Raw genomic sequence first — 4,787 nt, 5'->3', positions numbered from 1 at the left:
AAGTAACAGTGGGACTAGATGGCCATCCTTTGAGTCAGAGCATCTGGTCGCTCCAAGCTCTGGAAATCTGGATGATGTAAAGAGTTCATTTGGCACATCCAGATTGACAGGCTGCCCTGGAACTCCTCATGGGGGTGTATTTGAGTCTTTAAACTCAGAAAGGGATCCAAATAGGTCAGCTGTGTTTTCTGCAATAACCCCGTCCATCACTCGTGCACAAACCACTAGAAAAGAGAATAGCCTTGGTCTGGATCATTAGGGACAGGGTCAGTGGAACGCCCTTGCTGGCTGGTATTCCTTACTAGGGAGCGGCCTGGGCAGGGCCTCATGGGACCCCTGAGACTTGAGTCTGCAGGTGCCTTGCAGCACTGTATGACAGGCCTTTCTTGCAAGCCTTGCTTCTCGGATAGCAGGCAAGGATGCAAAGCTGACATCCTCCATGCATGTGCTGTGATCATGATGGCTGGGCTGACTTGGAAATGTCCCAGTGATTGTTCATTTCCCTCTCCAAGCCAAACCAGACCTCCAGAAGGTTGGATGTGTTCGCGCCGATGGCCCCTGTTCACTCGGTGTGCATGGATTACACGAAAGGCAGGTAGCCTTTCTCCTGATTAAAAGAGACAAGGTATGAAGGACCCCATTGTCCTCTGGTTTTTTCCCCCCCGGTGCTGCGTGGGCCAGGGCTGGGTCAACCTGGGGTAGCAGGAGCCTGAGTCTTTGGCAGTTTTCAGCTCTGTCCGATGGACCTTTCCCCTGAGCCCTGCTTCCCGGAGAGAAAGCAGGAATGCTAAGCCAGAGCTATATTATGGTTGATTGGTTTCAGAAGCTCTGAACGGTCCCCGGGTCAGAGGTCCAGCTGGCCCAGGAGTGGAAGCCCCTGGTCTTGGGCTCTCTTCCCTGGCCCAATGTGTCACAAAGTGCTTAATACGGGGTACCCTTGCTTGTCTGGGTTTAAAAGCTGTCACCAGGCCCTGGGTCTGAGCTCCGTAAGGGCTCCCCTCTCATAGCCCCTTTCCTAATTCCCAGCTTGGTTTCTGAGAACCCAGTCCTCAGAGTCTCTGTCCACTCCAAGGGCTCCTTTTAAAAAATAAGACACAGCATGACCAGATGGCCGTCCTTCGAGTGAAGCTATCTGGTTGCGTGCCAAGCGTTACTATAGGACACCCAGATGCCCGGGCTGCCCTGGGATTCCTAATGAGAGCGCGTTTAACTCTTCGATCCCAACCAGGATTCTAGGCAGTTGGTGAGTTTTCTCCAGTGGCTCCCTCTATCACATTGCTTTGACAATGTAGGGGAACCTGGCTCTTCTCCCCTCAGAGCATCAGAGCAGGAAAAAAGGGGACCCCAAGTCTGCTAAAATGGCTTGGAACTGCTGCCTAAGCTGGGGACTCTCAATGTGCAGGGGTAAAATCCTGGCTCCCATCAGCCCTGGTCGGTGGAAGAGAGCTGATGTGCAAGTGGGGCAACCCTCCCTTGTTGCCAGGCACCTGGTGGACTGGTCCCATGTAGCCAGGCTGGGGTTTAAAATCTTGTGTGGCCCTGTCCAGGAGGGCCAGTGGTAGAGCTTCCTCGTCTTCTACTGTGGTTGCCTCTTGCTTGCCTGCCTGCTGTTGCGGGGGTGGGGTTCCTGGGATGAGTGTAAGCACTGTTTTACATAGTGAAGGCTGACTTCCTGAGGGTAAGCATGACTGTGGGACTGGGCTGTCTCATTGGCCGGGTGGTGGATGGCTGGTGCTAAGTTCCTCCAACCTCTCCTGCACTGGAAGGTGGTTGAACAGTGCAAAAGTTCCCTGTGGGTCTTGGCAGTGGATCACTTGCCTTGTTCACTGATGAATAATGCAGCTAGTTGCAAGACTTGGTGTAAATTGCAGGACACATTGATCATTGACAATTTGAATGCACCTTGCGGCTCTGGGATCCTTCCCAGTTTGCGCTTGTCTGAGGGCCGCTTGAACGTCAATCGCCCTGAGGCTCTCCAAGGGCAGGGTTGGGACTGTCACAGGGGGCTCTGCATCCTTTGTTCTATCAAGGTCAGACACCTAATCGCCCATGCAGGGCCACCCTAGTCCTACTGCAAAGTACACCACTAGTGTGCATAGCCTTCCCTGACTTGTTGGGGAGTGTGTTCAGTCTGCTCATGCCTGAAAATCCCAGGGTGCCTGGCTGTGTACTGCATGTGGCTGACTGTGGTGTCAACTGGCTGCCTGTGTACACTAGGCCAAGGTGGAGTTCACAGAATCACATACACAGAACTCCGCAAAGTGCCTGGAGAACTCCGCTGTGCTATGCGGAGTTCAGCAATCGGATGGAGTTTCCCAGCGCACCCATTCGCATTGAATTTCATGTCAAACACAAAGCGGATTGCATCCTCACGTTGGAAATCGTGCACAAAAGGCGCCCTCTTGTTTTCTCTGTTCTGTTCTTGGTGTTGGGCCTATTTGTGAATCCTCTGTTAATCCTTTCAATCATCCACCCCTCCGAAATAATCTCCCCCCTTTTTTAATTTAATATATCAGTGTGTGTTTTTGTGTCTTTGTATTCGTGTTTTTTTGGTCTTTGTATTTCATTTCCATTCTTCCTTCCTTCCTTCCTTCCTTCCTTCCTTCCTTCCTTCCTTCCTTCCTTCCTTCCTTCCTTTTTTCCTTCCTTCCTTCTCCTGTTTTTCTTTTTTCCCCACCACCCAGTGCTTGTCAGAGCAGCGGAGCAGCAGTGCCAGGCCCCCTAGCAGCTGCCTACCCTGCGGACTCCAGCACAGCCAAGATGGGTAGCCTCGGGCTATGTTCAGTGAGGTAGAGGTGGCAGCACTGGTGTTTTTGTGTGCAACTGCCCCTCCCCTCCATGCTGGCAGCAGGCGGAAGGCCTGGCAGTGGGTAACCCCTGCAGGAGTGTCGGCTGTACTGGGGGAGGGTGCCCCAGTTTGTTCCGTGCACCAGTCAGGTTCGGCGCACCATCCAGCATGTGATGCACCGCAGGACGGTGTTAGAATTGGGGGTCTCTGGTTGGCGCAAGTATGCACTTGTGACAAGCAGGGACCCTCTCCTCTAAGTCAGGGCGAAGGATGACCCCTTAGAATGACCCTTGCTCTCCCTCTAGGTGCGTGGCGTGAGCAGCCAAGGCTATTCTTCAGGCGTTAGTTAGTTAAGCATTTGTAATCACACACACAGTAAAATACACCAATCCACCCACAAATGGACACCAGGCTGTGAGTATATAAAAATACGCTTCTTTATGTAAAAAATATATCTCTATGCAGTTCAGACTTAGTACAAGACCAAATAACGTTTTTGTAGCACCACAGGTTGTAAATAGGCAAAGATTTTTTTAAAGGTTCCACCAACAGTTCTTTGTTGTAGTTTAAATGGATTGTGTTTAGTTCATTTTACTTGACAAAACGGGTTTTCTGTTAAACTTCCTTCTTGGCAAGTTTCTCTGTCCCAAATTACTTTGCTCTCGCTTCCTGGGCCGGTTCCAGGGACCTTAGGCCAGTCTTAGGCCCTCTGTGCGCTTCGCAGCGCTTCTGTGCACTCTACACGGGAGAAATCACGGCACCCTACCAAGTCTCATGCATCTGGCGTGGGGCGCGATCGGCCCGGCTGGGTCTCGTGGAGCGGATGGCCCCCCCTGGTCTGCGGGACCCACACGAGGGGCAACACCGACCTCAGAGCTGCCCAGGAGGAGGGAAGGCCAAAGAACCCAGCGCAGCCCCAGTCACTCAGGCAGGGGCTCAGATTGCAGCCTCGGCTTCCCGACGGTAAAAGGATTCCAGCGGGGGGGGCTGGAGTGCGCTCACGGAGAGGCGCTGCCGGCAGGCACACAGAGCAGAGCGGTGCGAGTCTGGTTAAAGGAACGGCTCGCACCGCGGGGGGACAATTACAGTACCTTTGACACTTGCAGGCAGGAGCAGCAACGGACAAAGGGGAAAACAAACGTTGCGGGCCCCTAGCCCGGTGGGAAGCTTTTCCGACGGCTTCTTCTTCTTGGCGAGAGTCGGCACAGGCTGAGTGCGACTCTGGCGATTGGGGGCACCTTTGGATCTTGACGCCAGCGGGCGTGTGCAATCAGGCAGGCGCGGCCCGCGACCCTTGGCACGACGGTGCGGGGGTCTCCTCAGCGGGGGCGGCGCGGCCTGACAATCTCTGGGATCGCAAAGCGGGGTCACAGGGCACGGACTGTGCAGCTGTCGACCCGGCGTGGATCACAATCCACAGAGGGAATTCCGGCGGGAGGGGGGAAAAGCGTCTCAAGGCACTCGAGTAGCAGGCAAGGGGCAGAGGAGCAGGTAGCCAAGCCTGGGGGCAGAGAGCGACTCCGGTCGGAACGAGGCTCTCACAGGACAAAGGCAGGCAAGCTCCCGAGTGCCACAGCCCTAGGAGGGGCGATGAGGGGCGCAGTCTGGCTCCAGCGGGATGCACACACGGCTCGAATGTCAGGACGAGCAAAAGCACCAAGGACCCACTAGTCCTGGGGTCCAGGTCAGTGGGAAAGCTCAATCAAGCCCTTGGAGAATGTTTAGAGCACAAAGCAGCAAAGTCTTTCCTCAGTAAGTCTTCTCCTCTCCTTTCTCAGCAAGGCAAGCAGCAGGCCAGTCCTTCTAGCGTCTCTTCTCCTTCTAGTCGGGTAGAGGTCCTTAGTGGTAAAACAGGATTCTAATTTCTTAGGAGCAGGGCTCCTACCTTTATACTGCATTTCTTTTGTTCTCACAGGCCAGGGGGGCCTTTGCATAACTGCTCTCAGCCTCTGAGCACTTGTTGGGGGTACTTCTGGCTTCTGAATTCAGTGGGAGGGCA

The 4,787-nt window shown here is 54.1% G+C and overlaps 1 pseudogene; it reads left to right on the top strand.

Moving 5' to 3' along the window:
• Positions 1-1,794: 1,794 nt before the first annotated feature.
• LOC147662968 (5.8S ribosomal RNA) lies at positions 1,795-1,948 on the top strand (annotated as a pseudogene).
• The last annotated feature ends 2,839 nt before the right edge of the window (positions 1,949-4,787 follow it).

Source organism: Lissotriton vulgaris, unplaced genomic scaffold (genome assembly GCF_964263255.1).
Source record: "Lissotriton vulgaris unplaced genomic scaffold, aLisVul1.2 SCAFFOLD_8040, whole genome shotgun sequence".
NCBI lineage: Eukaryota > Metazoa > Chordata > Amphibia > Caudata > Salamandridae > Lissotriton > Lissotriton vulgaris.
Note: the sequence above shows the minus strand (reverse complement) of the source record. Positions and strands in the feature narration are given on the sequence as shown.